This window comes from Amia ocellicauda, unplaced genomic scaffold, assembly GCF_036373705.1.
Source record: "Amia ocellicauda isolate fAmiCal2 unplaced genomic scaffold, fAmiCal2.hap1 HAP1_SCAFFOLD_118, whole genome shotgun sequence".
Lineage (NCBI taxonomy): Eukaryota > Metazoa > Chordata > Actinopteri > Amiiformes > Amiidae > Amia > Amia ocellicauda.
In genome coordinates this window covers 194,162-212,954 of record NW_027102683.1, presented here as the reverse complement: position 1 = coordinate 212,954, position 18,793 = coordinate 194,162, and the positions used below count along the sequence as shown (strand labels likewise).

Below are 18,793 nucleotides of genomic sequence, written 5' to 3'. Positions count from 1 at the left end.
ATACACCTGTATTCTAGATGCTTTACTTATAGAGTGCAAAACTGAAAACAACATTGTATAATGAAGCGTATTACTTACATTGGCTATTGAAATAATACAGCCAGGAAATGTGTATGCTCTTTTATGCAGTGAGTAATTAAATCTGCTCAGATGGATATACAATGTTTAGGATATCAGAATTAAAGGTACAATGCTTTGTGTTTGCCCGTGTGTGTGTGACGTACCTGTGTATGCAAAGTTGAAACGGTTGAAGAGGGGGTAGTGGTGTTTGGGGGCGATATGGGGGTGACTGGGGTACAGGAACACCCCATCAGACCCCAGTATCTTCTCCAATCTGCTTTCAACTCCTGCTTTTTTTGAAGTACAAACTGGGGGGGCTGGGCACGTCTCCACCAGACTCAAGCCTGTGAACACAAACACATCCCAGACACTGTCAATCACAGCTGTGGACAAACATGTAAACAGACAGCTTCAGTTTGATGGGTTTCCCAATACATTAACATGTTCATCAGAAGGCCTCGTCCCAGTGCTGACCAGTACAGCAGCAGTAGCCAGTTCTCCCATCTTCTATTCGGCCCTGGTACAGCCCCTACCCTCTCAAAATAAAACACAACACACCTGTACAGTCCTTCCCAGGAAAACGTCACACAGGATTGTGTGAACGGATTGGCATACACAGCCACACTGCTCTTGAATTCAGACATTCCCTTGGTAGCAGAAGCCTGTGAGAGTAAAGCCACCTATGACCGTGGAGATCCTGAAAATGAGCCGCAATGCTGTCTGGAAATGACCATTTTAAAATGTTATTATTGATCATTCACATTTGACCTGATATTATAACAATGCTATTAACACTGGGTGTCATTAGTATACATAACAATGTTATTATTGATATCTGCTCTGTGCTTCCATAGGTCAGAAGTGGTGAACAAGCAATGTATTGCATATCAGCTGGAAGGAATTGCAATAATAACAAAACTACACATACATGTGCCATATGTGAAAGCCTTGTGTATTGAATGCATAGGAAGACTTGGAAATGTTTGCACCTGCATGGATTGTCACCCTGAGCAAGCAGAGCCAGTGTCCAGAGCAGGAGCCCCAGTGAAGCCATGTTCTCTGTGTGTCTCAGTGAGTGTGAGAGGGCTGAACTGTCCGCTTTAAAACCCTGAGCAATGGAGCAGCGCAGTTATTATAGCTGCTGATCAGAGCAGTGAGGCAGGACAGGGATGCACAGCAGCTTCCTTTATACAAATCCTGTCACAGACAGATGAGCTGTGAGCTGTGAACACAGGTGGGACTTCATTGGGTTGGGCTAATGTTATGGTTTTATAATAACTTATTCATTTTTAATGTCTAATCAGATCATGTTGTGTCTTGGTCTTGATGTTTCTTTTGTAACTCATACCGCTTTATTTTGATAAATGTATAGATATTCCTAACTGAGACATGTAGGCTGGTTGTAAACAAGACATCTTTTACAAACACCCTGATCACGGACTAGGTTAGGAAGAACCGTCACTCAAACGTAATGGACCAATGGAGAACCAAGACCTACCACGACAGAACGTAAACAAAAAAAAATGAAAGCAAAGAAAGTGGCTGCGAAAGCAAAGATCGTAGCTTCGTAACCAAAGATGGACTCCAGTGCTCTTGCTTTAGCATTATTTCCTCAATTTTTCATTTTTTGCCTTTGATATAATTATTTTTGTTTACAATTCTATAGATTTTGCTTTCGATTGTTTTATTTTTCATCTCAACAACTTTATTTTTTTTGTTTACAATATTTTGTAAACCAAAAGGTGCTGCTGTCTGACAAGCTGCAAGAGTGGAAACGAGCCCTGTCACAACTCTGGACAACATGAACAGTGAACAAGCCCATGGACAACAGCAAGACACTGAGCTTCAATAATAACATTGAGCTACATGAAGCTATAAAGGAGAAACTTATAAGGTACCGATTAAAATATATATTTTAGTATTTGAATATCTGCTATTTTAAATCAATTGCCTTATTTGAACAAATATATGTCACCAGTCAGTTTCAAAAGCAGAAATATACTCTCTGCCCTGTCACTGTCGTTTTAAGCAAACTATGTAGACAGCAACATTATCCCATCTCCAGTGTTGTAGATCTCTGTCTGCGATGCTCTCCCTCCTCTCTTCAACACAGACACAGTCTGGAATGAGGATGAGACTGTGGTCGCTGACTGGCCCCTGTCAATGACATGTCCTTGTGTCAGTAGAGGAGTCCTGACACATTAGAGTGCTGTGTGAATGTGTCAAGGGCGCTGCAGAGGGAGGAGGGAGGGCAGATCAGTGGAGCCCAGCCTTGGCTCTGGGAAGGGCTGTGAGCTTCAGCCCCTATTCTGTCAGACGTGATCAAATACATTGACATGTTGATTCCATTTGGGCTACATATTGACCTGCCTAACACTGTGATATGTGAAACAATGATATGTAAAATATATGTTTGCATTATATTTAAATTAACCTTATGCATAGTAAACTTGTGTTACACGGTTTATACTACATATGTAAACCTGGTGTGTAACAACAATAAAATGTTTAAACAATGCTTTTACCTGATTTTGATAACCTTTGGTATATGGTGGCAGTCATAAGATTTACGTGACTTTTTATGTGTAACAACCCCACTTTACAACAAAAAAACTGTAACAAATATGTATCTAATGGTAGGAAGAGGATGGAATGGCCGTGTGGCTGAGGAAACTCAGGCTCAAACTACACCATTTCTACAATGAGACCATTTTGAGGATGACGGGCAGCTCACTGTTACAACCATCGCTCACTGAATGTGTGTCTTTTGTGTCGTGAAGGAGAGCACACTGCACGACCGCTTAAGTACAGGGGGTCACACACTTAACGACTCATCTGAAGTCCTTTGTCGTGGGCCTCTCCGACACAGCCTCAAACTCCACACGTCTTGCGGAAACACGCGTGATCCATGCAGAGAAAAGTAAACAAACATGGACCTGTACATTTACAGCTCACGTTTGTGTAGCGCAGATGTCCACAGTTCTGTGCAGATCTGTGCTGCTCCGCAATTGGGATCGGAGGAATTCTGCAGATCTGTGCAGAACTGTGGAAATCTGTGCAGCATAAACATGAGCTCAAGCTCGCCGCTGTTGCTGTTTGCTGTTACGATACTGCAGAGAGCTCACTTGTCTAAGGAGAGAATGGCCAGGACCTACCCTGGGCTGGATGGGACCTGTGACAGATGTAACCTCTAAATAGCTGACTTGACTCACATGTTCTGGTCTTGCACTAAATGATTGCTGATTACTGGTCTTTCATTCTCTCTCTCTCTCTCTCTCTCTCTCTCTCTCTCTCCTGCAGACACCACTGGATCCTTGTCCATTACTGGACATTTTTGGTGTTCCATCTGAGGACCAACCTTTACTGGCAGAACAGGCGGATGTGGTGGCTTTTGTTACACTTCTGGCTCACTGGCAGATCTTGCTTGGTTGGAGGTCTGTAAAGACATCTTCACAGGAGAAGACTACAGAACCAGAGGAAATGACAAAGGAGGGCAGGACACACACAGAGTGTATCACACACCCAGCCAGTACAGCACACACACACACACAGAGTACTCCACGTAGGACAAGTGTTGTCATGATACCAGAATATTTACTTTGATACCAATACCAGGTTTATTCTCACAATACTCGATACTGAAACAATACCTGAACAATATGCTGATTACTGGGTGAAAGAAGACTGGGTGAACACTCCTTCTCATGCACAGCAGGAAGCTGGAATGCATTCTTCACATACATTTGCTCATGTATGGCCATAATATCAGTCAAATGACCTTCATTAGATTGAGGATTCATCCATTACAATGTACTGCATTAGTGAATAGTTTAGTTGGAAAATGAGAAACTATTTTTCACAAGACATTTGTATTGAAACATTATTCTACTAGCAACTAAATTCGAAATAATTTTGACTAACAATGACCTAAAAGTAATGTGAAATGCACTTGTAAGTTATGGCAGCAATACATCTACTTCACTGACTCAGGGCCGGCGCTACCTATAGGCAGAGTAGGTAATTGCCTAGGGCCTCGGACTTGGACTGAATATGGGCCTCCGTAACCGTAACCTCCCTATATGACAGGCAGCAAAAAACTAGGCTCTTTGTCCATTGGATAGATGAATTGTCACTCACCTGTAGTGAAACCAATTAGTGTTTCCGTTGCAAAGTGGGTCCCACCCAATGAATGTATGAAGAGATAGGGTACGATGAACAAAAAGCAAAAATGCAACTTTTCTGCAGCTGACTGACTGTAAGTCAGTGACTTAATATGATTATATATAGTCTATATTGGTTCAATAGGACGGGGAAATCCTGTCCATACCCAGCTAGAAAAAACGATAAAGGCACTGATGTTCATTCACTGAAGTGGTGTCCAGGAAGTGTTCATCTTTAATTATTTTTTGGCAATGTTATGTTGTCTTGTATTTTTTGTCTTGTAGGCAAAACTGTTTGTTATCCCAAACAGTGGGTGGGTGTGTTACTGTAAAGAAATTACTGAACAAATTACTGAAAAAAACAAAAACAAATCCTGGCTGCCTTAAAATTTTTGTCACCTTTGCGTAATTCCTAGTTTTAAGAAAGTGGCCTTGAGGCAGAGCATCAACAGGGCAAAGAGAGTGAAGGGCCAGAGAGTAGCCATGAGGTCGAAGGCAGCAGTGAGAGACTGGAAGTCATTGAGTCTGGAGGAGACAAAGCCACACCTGGAACATCAACAAAATGTAAAATAGGAAGCACAGTACCCCAAGCTCAACCTATTGATCCAGCCTTGTGGCCTGACACAGTTTTGCTTCAAAATTGAAGCAGGTAAAAAATTACCTGTGCTCCACAATGAATCAGGAACGGCTTAGTGGACTTGCTTTAATCAGCATTAACGGAGAACTCGCCCAGCAGATTTCTTATAAAGCAGTTATTGATGACATTGCTTCAAAAAGAAGTTATACACACAACCTGACACACAACACACAGGCAATAATATGTTTATGTTTATGTTATTCACATATATAGTTATTATATATTAGCGTTTGTTCTTATGAAGCATTGCCTCAAAGGTCGGATTTATTACATATATCTGTATTGTTTGATAACATTTGCAGCTGTACAGTAGCCCTTGGCAAGATGGCAGCTTTGCCCACATTTTCTACCACATGTGAATCAACAGGGCAGCGCTTGTATTATTCATTTTTCTGGCAGCAACAGATTGGCACCTTTTCCCATGAAATGAGTCCGTGTGTTACTGCACTGTTGTACTGCGCTGTGTGTGTTACTGTGTTGATATAGTCAGCGGTGTGTAAGTGATACTGCGCTGTTGCAGTGAGCTGTGAGTGTGTTACACCACTGTGCTAGTAAGCTTGTCAGTGTGTAACTGTGCTGTGTGTTAATGTTAGTTTGCTGTTTTAGTGAGCTGTGTGTGAGTGTGTTACTGCCCTCTGCTACTGAGCTGTGTGTATCTGTAACTGTTTGTGTGTGTATTGAGTGTTATTGTCCTTGTGTGTGTATTCATATGTTATATGTGTTAATTGACTTTGCAGAGTGCCCCAGAGTGCTCTGATGAATGTATCAGAGTTGTTGTGCGCAGTCTGCTGCAGCAGCTGTGCCCCATCTCCAGTGACAGGAAGCTGCAGCGCAGGCGGGAGGCGCTGGAGGACATCCTGCTGCTGCAGGTATCCGTGCTGGTGTCCAGGTCTCCAGGGAAGGTGATCTTCCTGCAGAAGCTGTGGACGGCAGGGCTGCTGTCACAATGCGACCTGGATCGCACGGCAGTGGCCCCTGTTCTCCTGGAGCTGCGGGAGGATTTGTGCGTCAGTGTGCGTCAGTCCCTCCTGCGTGTCACACAGCCGCACACTGCGCATGACGGCCTCATCAGCAGAGCTCTGTGTGTAGCGTTTGTACTGAGAGATTCTGCCCTTTCTGCACACAGACCCGTCCAACACAGCCAGGAGCAGCAAGGCAGGCCAGAGGGGAGCCGGCACATCTCCCAGCAGGTACGTTCTGATGCGATGAGTCTCTCAGTGGGAAGCGCGCCGTCTCTCTCCAGTGGGTTAGTTGGTTTTCATAAGGAGCCTTGAAAATGTATTTCACAGGAGTAGCAATTGTTTTTTCTGTAGTTTCCTTCAACACTTGAGCTTTGAACCGAATCCAGAGGCCAGAGTAACAGGACAGAGTGGGGAGGCGATGAAGGGGGACAGAGACAGTGACGTGTGTTTTGCTCTGTGTTTCAGGGACTGCAGAGGCGAGTGGCAAGACCAAGCACGCCAAGAGGAGGCGCATTCGCCGCTACTGACTGACCATGATCTCGGCCGCACTGTCCCAAATTCACTGTGTGAGGGTCCCTTAATAAACAAATTGGCCTGCCGCCAAATGAATGCATTACAGATGTTTTTATGGTGTTTTTATGTTTTTGAAACAATTCATATAATGAGTAAATAAGCAGCACAGATGTTTGCTGTAATATTACTGCAATCTACCAGTCCCACGGCCACAGACCAGCACTCTTCTTCCAGGCCAAGCACTTCCACTTTTCCCCACTAGATAACACCATCACCCTTACTTACCAGTCACTTCTCCCAGCTCCCCTCAATCAATCAATCAACATTCCTGAACACCATGTGCACTTGTTCAGTCACCCTGTGCTCCCATTCGCTCTGCACCTCCCAACTTGGTGTCCTGCTTCCCTCTGCTCTACATATAAACCCCTCACTGGCTCTCACACTGTGTGAAGTTTGGTCAGTGTTTGTGACATTGTTGAGTAGTGTCTCAGTGCTGTGTTATATTGTTGTATCCTTGATCTCCTGATTTACCTCCCAACCATGACTTTGGGCTTACCTTGATTTCCTGTTTGCCTGATCGCTTACCTGTGACGATGACCCCGTCTTTGCCGTGCCCTGTTCTGTAGCTATAGGACCCGTGCCTGTCTGACAACCTCTGTCACGCATTGTAACTGGGTCCCCTGTTACCATGTCCCGTGGGCCGTGACAACCATCATCACCACTATATACTTTGCACAACTTGCGATTAGCACTACGACCCGGATCCGGTGATGCATTGCTGAGCGAGCAACCCACGAGAGATTTGACTCAATCTCCCGCTCGGTGCATCACTGCCTTAACTAAACCTTTGCTAAACAAAAGCCTGACCTCCTTATTCAGCTCAAATCCATCACCCGTTCTTTCCAGGCTGTTTCAGCTCATTGGGGAACTGCGGGTGTTTTTGATTACTGTCAGCCATTGGCCAAAGCTGATTTGCTGTAACTGATTTTTTTGCTACAGTTTCGTGAGCAGCATTAGGAAGCAGAACGACATATACTCGTTACGAAGTGCTCGGACTGTTACAGAACACCGCCTGGCGTTGCCAAGAAAAGCACATCTTGCCACTGCTGTCCACTTTACTGCACATATTCCCAAGACATGATGTCCTGCATCAGTAATTCACATATCCAGAGTAGTAAGCAGTAATTGTTGGGGTAAAATTGCTTTCCAGTAAGATACTAGTTAAAACTTGCTCTTATAAGGGTTTCCTTGTTCTTATTTGGATTTCTCTACTCAGACTTATCTGTGTGGCAGATAGAGATAATTTCTACTGCCGTGGACATTCTGTAGTCAACGAACCAAAACTATATAACCTGTTCTTATCAGTATAGTGTGTGCTGTGTCCTTGGTACCAGTGCTTCCATGTCTGGATGAAATATTGTTTCCCCAATAATAAAGAATACATCATGAATTATTGCTTCCCGAGTCTCAGAACTGCCCAACTTTCAATAAACGAAGATAAACGAACAGACATTGTGTCAGTGACTTTACTTCCTGGGCCTGTCTCCTGCTGAGAGTCTACACTGTTACTGGAAGCGCTCACTGGGGTGCCTGATTCACTGGGATCCGAAGGGTTGCTTCAACTGAAGCTTTGTACCATAACAGTAATACAATAAAATCACACAGCATTTCAGATGTGAACTGGCAGAATACTGAACACACAGTGAGGATACCATGATGTCATTCTTCCAAAGGATTTTCTGTTTGTTTATAATGCCAATTCCCAAGCTGGTTGTACCTGCACATGTTTTGGATGTCCTCCACACTTAGCCTTTCTTCTGTTTATGACCTCAAGGGCATCCATTGTGGAGTGCTGGTGGTATATTCTAGAAAGCAGCAATGATTTGATTTGATTTGATAAGATCTGTCTTTTTAAAACAGGTTGGTACACAAAAGGCAGCTTGTTTAAGGTGTGGGAGCCAGATGTCAAATACAGAATTCTGGGGTCGCTTTTCTAGACAGCAAGTATCAATTAAAGGTGGGAAATTAAAACAACTTAGATAGAGACAGGTTTGTATCTTAATCAGACGGTGTTGAATGGCCACACAGCTGTTCAGGCTTGTCAATTACAATATGTGTAATTTCCATAATAGTTCAGTGTTAAACAGATGCTTCCAATCCTAAATCATTTAAAACTAGTGTTTTACGATCAAAGCTATTGAACAATATTGAGTCACTTGAATACTGAATAAATTGTACACTATAACAAGCACAAGGATATTGAATGTCTAGACATCTAAGTCCATATCGCTGGAACTTTCTGCAAATCCGTCTTTGCAAAAAGAAACGACTCTTCAAATTTCATTTCTAAGGCCAACCTTCAAATACTAAAACTGTCTTCCAGTGTCCTGGTGACAATGGAGTGATACGGTCACCCTAAGAATGAATCATCACACATCAATGGTCCCCCCAAAGATTTTCCCCACTATTATTATTATTATTATTTCTTGGCAGATGCACTTATCCAGGGCGACTTACATCATAAGAGCAAACAAAGTGCAAAAATACACTTAAGTACAAGGCATCAATCAATACAAATTCAATTTAACTAAAACATAGCAATTCAAAATAATATATTTCACAAATTCCAATTTACACAAGTACAGTAAGTGACTTCCTACATCCTGGACGGTGAAAGCTAAGTGCTGTCAAGATGTAGGGTTACAGACGAGGGCTACGGGAAAGGGAGCAAGGAGGAAAACAAACAAGAACGCAAGGAGCATAATAAAAACTGTGAAGTGCTATCTAGCAGGGATAGAGGACTAATATTACAAGTACTGTCGGAAAAGATGCGTTTTGAGTAAGCGCCGGAATCAGGTCAAGGACTGTGCTGTTTAGACTTCGGTGGGCAGGTCGTTCCACCACTTAGGGGCCAGGGATGAGTAGGAGCGGCTCTGCAGGAAGGAGAGTGGAGAGGAGGCAGAGTTAGTCTTCTGGCGCTGGAGGAGCACAGTGGTCTGGAGGGGATGTATGGAGAGACGAGTGTCTGAAGGTAGCTTGGTGCAGTGTGGTCGAGACTGCGTAAGTGAGGGTCAAAGTCTTGAACTGAATGCGTGCCGGTATCGGGAGCCAGTGGAGGGAGCGGAGCAGTGGAGTAGCGTGTGTGAATCGGGGCAGAGAGAATACCAGACGAGCCGCAGAGTTCTGGATGAGCTGGAGTGGCGGGTAGTAGATGTAGGCAGGCCGGCCAGGAGGGAGTTGCAGTCGTCCAGGCGGGAGAGGACAAAGTCCAGGCGGGAGAGGACAACTAACTAATTTTCCCCACTAACTCCTGGAGCTGGAGGGTTTAGTATTCAGTGACAGGATTTCAGGCAGATGGGACTGTAGTGCAGTCAGGGTCTGCGTTGGACTGGCTCTCTCGCCTGTGTGCGCAGGGCGATGGGAGTACGCAGAACACAGCCAAGAACGAAGGGGAGAATGTGCTGTTCCCTGTCCTCTGTGATCACTGTGCCACTGAGGGGCACTACAGGGACCAGGGACCACTGCCGCTGGGGCTTTCCCCGCTGGCATCTCCTCTGCCCGCTGTGCGTAGGAGCCTCTCTCACAGTGCCAGCGCTCCCACACAGAATAGCAGTGCTGCGCCCTCATGACATCTGTGTTCGAAAAGAGCAGCTGATGGAGACGGGGGGTGGGGGGTAAATGTGTTTAGAGCTGCTCTAGAAATCCATTCATTGTGTACGACTAAATTAAGAAAATGTTTTAATGTATTTATTTATTAATTGAAAGACTGATGTCAGCAAATTAATGTATGCGGGCAGTCCTGGAAACCCCCTCCACCAAACGCAGTCTCATTCAGAGGTGTCACACAGCCCGTGATTGTTCCTGCAGTGGTTCTCACTCTTATCAAATAATTAATTTACAAATGGTTTATAAATGCAAGAACAACAGACCTTGTGTTAAAAACATACACTTAATTAGAGGGAGGAATCTGTCGTATCTTGAAATTAAAGTTATTTAACCTAATTGTTAAAGCATTTGTATTTGTAAATGTTTTACCCTGATGGATCTACTTACTGATTTTATTTGAAATATATATATAAGTTGTGTATACTATTCTATACTTAACTTAACCCCCCTGCTGTTTAAAATCATTAAAAGGCTCTGATGTAGGAACATATTAGTTCAATTCAGTAATTGAGAGCTCAGCTGGAACACAAAGCAGCAGGGTAGGGGATCTCCAGGACCAGGGTGGGGAACCACTGGTGTCAATGAATGCAAAACGTTTCTGAAACAGAAGCACACTGCCCCCTACGGGACTCTCTCCTGTACTGCACACAATCTGACAGCCTCAACACAGTCTGAGACGCCAGGCCTATAACTCACAATCAGCGCACTGTTTCACTGCATCGCAAGTGATGGACGATTTGTGGCAAAGATTCAAGAAATCAGCAACTTGCCTCTTCACTGTCACACCACAAAAGACAACCGGCAGGACACTGTCACTGAGTCAGAGCTGTATTTAAGTCATTTACACACCATCTCTAGTAACACATATATATATTACCCTTTGCCCCAGTAGGCTGTACACACAAACATTTTAGAGGTAAGATTGCAATTGTAATTTAAAATAAAGTTTTGCAAACACATCTAGATACACATGACCCTTTAAAGCATACTGTATACCAAGTGCTGCTGTTCCTGGTCCAGCAGAGCTTTTCCAGCTCTCTTTAAAGCTTGGACACTTTCAGAAATGGGAAGAGTGAGGTGCACTGGCTCTACCCAGACCAATCATTCGCACAAATAGGACATTAAGTGCTCAGGTGGAACAAAAACCGGAAGACAGCGCAGGTCCTCCAGGACCAGGACTGGGGACCCTGCTCAAAAACATCCATCTGACTCAGACACATCTCAGGCCTAAACCACTGGACACCTGTTGAGAGACCATTTCTTACCCACGGGCAGGAATTAGTAACCCAGGATCCTGTTCATCATCTTCCACAGCCACCAGGAGATATCGCCCATGTTCCTCCAGCTCCTGTCCATCGGCTCCCACAGTCACCAGGAGATTACCCTCACGCTCCCCAGGCTCTGCTCCATCACCTTCTGCTCAAGGGTCCACACGAACCTGAGAGGAGGGACAAGAGGGGGAGGAGAAATGAGTGTCGGAGGTGGGGGGGGTCGTGTCTGGGTTGTGCGCTCCGAGAGCTGGTCTGCTGCCGCTGCTCCTCTCTGTCCACCTGTGAGAAACAATACATACATCAGCCAACGCTACAGTAGGCAGTTGAATGGCTCTCACCGCCACCAGCAGGGTTCTGGGCCCTGAGCTGCGTGGGTTAAACTGTTACATCAGGGTGACTGACTACATCCTGCACATTGAAATACACAAGACATACACATCTTCAGAACCACATAGTCTGTGTGTGTTTGCCGTTGACATGAAGTCTGTGGCTGTGAGGGGGGACTCTGCGCGTATGCTGTGAAGGGACATAACTGCAGGGACATAACGCAAAGGGCCGCTGTCACTGTACAGTCTGCTGGAAGGTCAACATGAATGAGGGTCTCATACCACGGACAAGGAAAGTATCAAAGCACCTCACTTTCTGAGGACTCAGTGTGCTATCAGCTTGTGAATTCAGCACACTTCAGCGTTGGCCTTCAAAAACCACAAAGCTGGTTTGTTTCGGGTTAGAAGCCTATTCATGCTTTAGTACAATGTGTACAACCATAAGAAAATATCAAACCTCTGCTTATGACATTCAGCACAAAAGACAACATCAATATTTGCCGGCAACGAGCTCTCAGATCTGAACAAGGACAAGGCCAAAGAGTCTGCAGCCCCAGAGCTCCTCTCAGCCCATTATTCTACTACACTGTGCTCACGTCTTGCTGGAGGTGTCGTAGCAGATGATCTTCTTGCCCAGGCCCATGGTGAAAAAGAGCAGCTCGTTGTCGTGGGAGAAGACCAGGCCAGATGCAGGCGCCCTGTGTGCACCCTCAGACGTGTGCAGGTCCTTCTGAGCATTGGCATCCCACAGGACCACACACTGCCCAGCACAGACTTCTTATAGTCGGAGTACCGCAGGGCATGGATAGGCTGTGAGGGAGAAAACAAAAAACAGCTGTGAAGGCATGTTGTATCCAGCAAATCTACACAGCATGAAGTCAATGGTTGGTGGGAAAGAAGCTGATAATTATATAGTTATTCTTTTATTTTAGGACTAGAAGAATTTTATAATCAAGACCATGCATTAAATAAACCTTAATAACACGTTATTTTATTTATACCTGTACTTTCTGTGAGGACATTTGTCTTGCTCTTGAACCCTGTTCCATCACTGTGAAGCATTAAGAGACAGTGTTACAGAAGTGTGCAGGAAGCAGAAGGACTGTGCGGTGTGCGATGCTCACCCCCTCAGGGAGCTCCAGGACTGGTACAGGAGATGACTTCCAGCTTGACACCACCAGCTTGTTCCCACTGGCACTGGACTGACTAGGTAATGATCTGAGCAGGGAGTCACCAGGGCAGCCTGATCGCTTTATTACATTTTCTTTACTTTGCATTTATTGTTACTTTCACACTGTTTACTTATCTTTCTATTGTTACACATTTATTTGTTTATTTGTTCCTGCTGTTTTGCCATTTGCACCAGTTCTTTTTGCACCTGATGAGGCACACCTGCGCAATTAACACGGCCTCCTGTCCCCAACCCACGGCACTCAGGACTGACTGCGCTCCTTGCTATATAAACTGGACTTGAACTACAGAGAGGAGGGCACGACCCAGAGAGAGCGAGGCAGCTGGGTGAGCTGGAGAGCTGGGTGGACAGTGCGGGAGAGCTGCGGGGTCCAGTAGAGCCGGGCTGCTGAGCGTCCCTGTGAGGGAGTCCAGCGAACAAAGCAAAGCATTCTTTGGAACAAGAATCGGGAGCAACCCCAGAGACGGCCATTAGACCCGCAAACATGCAGACTGTACATTTGACATTCGTCCACTTTTGAATACGTAATGTTGGCAATAGCTTATTTTCCATAAATGTCCAGGTCTTTAAATTCCATTATTTTCTAGATTTCCAGACCTGCACAAGCACCCTGTAATACAATCACAACCCACACAACCTTCATTTATAATCCAGTGATTGCTTGAATAACATGACACTTGACACAATCAACTTCAGTATAGATAAATAAATCCCCACCAAAGCTTTTAACTCCATCAGAAGCCTCAGATACAGATATAATATTAGTCTTATTATTTCTAACCCAATAATACAACTTAACCCCTAGCCACCAGTACTGGATCTGCAAGAGTTTTGTTTAAGGTTACAATGTCTTGCATGGTTTTGTGGAATTCAAGAATGTCAACAGACAGAAGTGTTGCTTTCATAGTTTATTTGCAAACCCTCTTTCATGGGTTTATTATTTCAGTGTACGTATTTAATTGCCCAATGCCCTTCGAGTCTATTCACATTCCAAAAAGGAACTGTAAAATCCCACAGATACATATTGTACAGTAGTTTCTCACCAATTATACAATGCAGCTTTTATACAAAGGAGTAGAATGCAGTACAAGATAAAGTAGCAAACAACTTGCAGGAGTAGGGAATGCTGGAGAAAGCACATCGGTCTGACAAACACATTTGTGAGCCTTTATGCTTGTGATTTGAGCCTCAGTAATGGCAGCATAAACCAGTGCTGTACTGGTGATCCATTAAAACCTTACAAAGCACAGGACTGGATTGTAGAGTGTAAAGGTGCATTGTGGGAAGGGAAGCACCTTTCAGAAGGCGGTGGAAGATGATCAGAGACAGTAGATTCCTGCTCCAAGGTCATTTGAGAGGTTTTATTTTAGTGCCCTGCATATTGCACAACTTCATTTTTAAATGGGAATGTATTCGATACCCTGCACATGTCTCTGTAACCACTCCAGATTTAAACAAGTCATACTAATAAAATAAAATGAGTACAAATGAAAGCTTGGCCATTCAATGAACTGATATTAAGGAAAGGGTGCTGTCCCTGCAGACACAGCATCAGGAAAAAACAGTTTTACTTTTCTGATACGGCCGAAGTATTAAATAAAATATCCTCTGAACAAAAATCAGCTGATGACACGGAATGCAAAGTTTCTAGTGATCATTTCTGAGACTGAATTGACAGGGTAGCAAAATATGTATTTGGTTAAATTGAATTGCAAAATATAATGCACTAAAACATGCATTTCATGAAATCCTAGGTGATCTGTCTATAACCTTATTAGTTTCTCTTCACTTCATAAGTAACATTTATATACACACCATCATTCTGATTTCACTATTGTATATACATACGTCTCACACATTAAGTACATACAGCTCTGAAAAAAATTGAGACCACTCCAAGCTTAGAAATCAATGTTAAGTGGTCTCTTAATTTTTTCCAGAGCTGTATTTTTATACATATACATCTATACACATGGAAATACATACATACTTATGGACACATTGTGTAAATAATGTATATACATAATGTGCGCACAGCACAGGAGCATCCAGCTCAACTGAATAGTACAGAGTGGAAGCACTCAATTGTGCTGACAATTAGATTTCGTACAACGAACTATATACACCACGGGGCGCAGGAGCCTGCTCATGCATCACATGTGGAACACAGGAGCAGTTGACACCTGCCGAATAGTGCAGCTAGCGCAGGGCAACTACAGCTCTTATCTATTAACTATGTACACAGCGGGGCCCTGGAGAAATTCAAGCGCCCTCCGTTGGAGGACAACAGCAGCGGTCCCCTTGCTCCATGGCATACATAGCCAGAGCGGGCCACAGACCTGCTGCCAAGGAACTATATACATAGTGAGGCAGCGAAACTCGAGCGCCATCAGCTGGGAACAGCGGCAGTGAGCTCCATTCTAACCTTTGCAGACAGGAGCCACAGTCCTGCTGTTTAACACCGACATTATATATATATATATATATATATATATATATATATATATATATATATATATATATAAGGCGTACAGGCCAGACGCATGCACCACCGCAACACCATGCATAATAAACAAACTATATACTTTACAGGGTGGCCTCGTAAGGCAACATGACTGTAGGCCGCATGACAGACCCTGGGAACACATCGACAGGCTGTCAGTAAATCCAGGAGCAGCTCGCATGGGTGCTCGATTAGAAGGCATAGTCTGGTGGAAGGGATGACACGATTCAATAGCTCCCTCAGGATGCACTTAACAGGGGCAGACTGGGAGAGGAAAACGGCAGGAGCCAGAGCCCATGGGCTACTGGGGCTCGACTGCAGCCAATACTGGGTTCCCAGTGGAAGGGACCGGTCCCGTCACATCCATCCTGTAGAACCGGGCAAATATAAGAGGCAAGGCACAAGTTGCAGCTGCACAAATGTCTGCAATGGGGGCACCTTGAAAAAGAGCCCAAGATGTGGCAACGCCTCGAGACGAGTGGGCCACCAGGTGTTCAAGCACCGGGGTCCCGGTGGACTCGTTGACCATGGTAATGAGGTCCACAATCCAATGCGAGAGGCGCTGCTTTGAAAGCGCTTGGCCCTTTGTCCGCACTCCATAAGACACAAACAGTTGGTCTGAGCGCCGAATGTCCTTAGTGTGTTCCAAATAGCACCTGAGGGCCAGTACAGGGCTCAGCAGGTGAAGCCGGCTCTCTTGCTCTGAAGCGAAGGGAGGAGGATGAAAAGCCATCAACTCATTAGGCCTGTTGACATGGAATGGAGACAGCACTTTCGGGAGGAGCGCAGGGTTAGGCTGTAGCGTGACCCTGGAGACATCTCACGCAAAATGGACACACGATGGTTGTACGGACAGGGCGTGTAACTCGCTCACGCGTTTTGCAGAGGTGATTGCCAGCAAAAACGTAATCTTAAGTGACACCAGCTTCAGCTCAGCTGAATTCAGTGGCTCAAATGGGGCTTGGAAAAGTGCGTCCAGCACTACATCAAGGCGCCATGCGGGCAGTGAAGGGGTGCGAGGAGGCCACAGCCATCGAGCTCCCTTTTAAAACTGCACAGCCAGGAAATGAGACCCAGGGGGCTCGCCATCAATCTGGACATGACATGTGGAGATGGCCACCAGATACACTTTGAGCGTGGATGGGGACTTGCCCTGGTCCAACAGCTCTTGTAGAAAATGCAATGCAACCCTGATGGGGCAATGAATTGGTTCCTGACCGCCATCTTGTAAACGAAACTGAAACAGAAAATGCAGCCAGACCTCCGGTGCGCGGATGGGACAGAATCGGGATTTGCTATCAATAAAACCTAAACACACATAAGACAGAACGATGTTCACCACTGTTTCGATACAACGCTATGAAGTGAGCCGGCCTGCCGAAATATGCAGTTTGAATGTTTATTACAAACACAGACACAGAGAGCTTACGTACTCGAGTCCAGCAAAATGGCAAAAGAGGACGAACCTGCGCTGACGTCACGTGTTACAGAACAGGAAGTGGAAAGGACCTGTTCTGAGTGACGAGCGCAGGGGCCAATGGCAGCTTTGATAGAGTGACGTTTTCATCAGGTTCCTACAGAAGTGCACAGAAACCCCTCCCCCTTGGGCAGTGCTTCCGACTTGAAAGATAACTCTAGGATAACTTAATAAAACTCATAATGTAGTACATTTACCAATAATGTAATAAAATGCCCCTACTGATAACGTCATAACTTTTTTCCCCGATAATGAAATTACGTCATTGGCATTTATTACGTTATCCGCATGATAAAACAATTGTTAGGACAACGTAATAATTATATCCTTAATGTAATAACACTCATAAATGAGCACTCACCTGCCATCCATTTACAATTATTTGTATTTTCTAAAGTTAAAATAGATGAATACAGAATAAAAAAGGTGTTTGGTCATTATTTCAAATATAATTTTTGCATTACCTGTAGTAACACTGACAATTATTATCCTTTGCCTTTCATGAAAAATCAGCTTACAACTGCAAACCATTTACATACGAGTCAGATAAAGCAGGAGCCTGGATGTGTTACAGCTACTTTCCTCTTCAGATGTCTGCTGGCAACATCAATGAAAGCAATGCAGACTGTAGCTATTAACACTGACCACAAGAGGGAGACACAACACTTCTGTGGTTCCTCAAGCATTGAGTGCATAATAATACAGGTTATTATAATACAAAACTAAACAGTGTCCTATACTATTACTAAAGACTGACTGATGGAGTCAATTAAATGAACTTGAAAAGGATTGTTAAAACAAATCAAACATGCATTAGTCCTCCTCAGGTAACATATAAAACCTATGACTTATAAAGCTGTTTTCTAGTCCTGTTGTCTAGTCCAGTCTCTCTCTCTCTCTCTCTCTCTCTCTCTCTCTCTCTCTCTCTCTCTCTCTCCTGCAGACACCACTGGATCCTTGTCCATTACTGGACATTTTTGGTGTTCCATCTGAGGACCAACCTGTACTGGCAGAACAGGCGGATGTGGTGGCTTTTGTTACACTTCTGGCTCACTGGCAGATCTTGCTTGGTTGGAGGTCTGTAAAGACATCTTCACAGGAGAAGACCACAGAACCAGAGGAAATGACAAAGGAGGGCAGGACACACACAGAGTGTATCACACACCCAGCCAGTACAGCACACACACACACACACACACACACACAGAGTACTCCACGTAGGACAAGTGTTGTCATGATACCAGAATATTTACTTTGATACCAATACCAGGTTTATTCTCACAATACTCGATACTGAAACAATACCTGAACAATATGCTGATTACTGTGTGAAAGAAGACTGGGTGAACACTCCTTCTGATGCACAGCAGGAAGCTTGAATGCATTCTTCACATACATTTGCTCATGTATGGCCATAATATCGGTCAAATGACCTTCATTAGATTGAGGATTCATCCATTACAATGTACTGCATTAGTGAATAGTTTAGTTGGAAAATTAGAAACTATTTTTCACAAGACATTTGTATTGAAACATTATTCTACTAGCAACTAAATTCGAAATAATTTTGACTAACATTGACCTAAAAGTAATGTGAAATGCACTTGTAAGTTATGGCAGCAATACATCTACTTCACTGTGACTCAGGGCCGGCGCTACCTATAGGCAGAATAGGTAATTGCCTAGGGCCTCGGACTTGGACTGAATATGGGCCTCCGTAACCGTAACCTCCCTATATGACAGGCTGCAAAAAACTAGGCTCTTTGTCCATTGGATAGATGAATTGTCACTCACCTGTAGTGAAACCAATTAGTGTTTCCGTTGCAAAGTGGGTCCCACCCAATGAATGTATGAGGAGATAGGGTACGATGAACAAAAAGCAAAAATGCAACTTTTCTGCAGCTGACTGACTGTAAGTCAGTGACTTAATATGATTATATATATTCCATATTGGTTCAATAGGACCGATTCAATTTGAACCGAATCCAGAGGCCAGAGTAACAGGACAGAGTGGGGAAGCGATGAA

At 44.3% G+C, this 18,793-nt stretch overlaps 1 long non-coding RNA gene across 1 annotated transcript; it reads left to right on the top strand.

Annotated features, from left to right (window-relative positions):
* Positions 1 to 1,808: 1,808 nt before the first annotated feature.
* On the top strand, positions 1,809 to 6,038 carry LOC136721632 (uncharacterized). The gene is made up of 3 exons (XR_010806105.1): positions 1,809 to 1,954; positions 3,361 to 3,494; positions 5,595 to 6,038. It is a non-coding gene; the product is annotated as an uncharacterized LOC136721632 (long non-coding RNA).
* Positions 6,039 to 18,793: the final 12,755 nt, after the last annotated feature.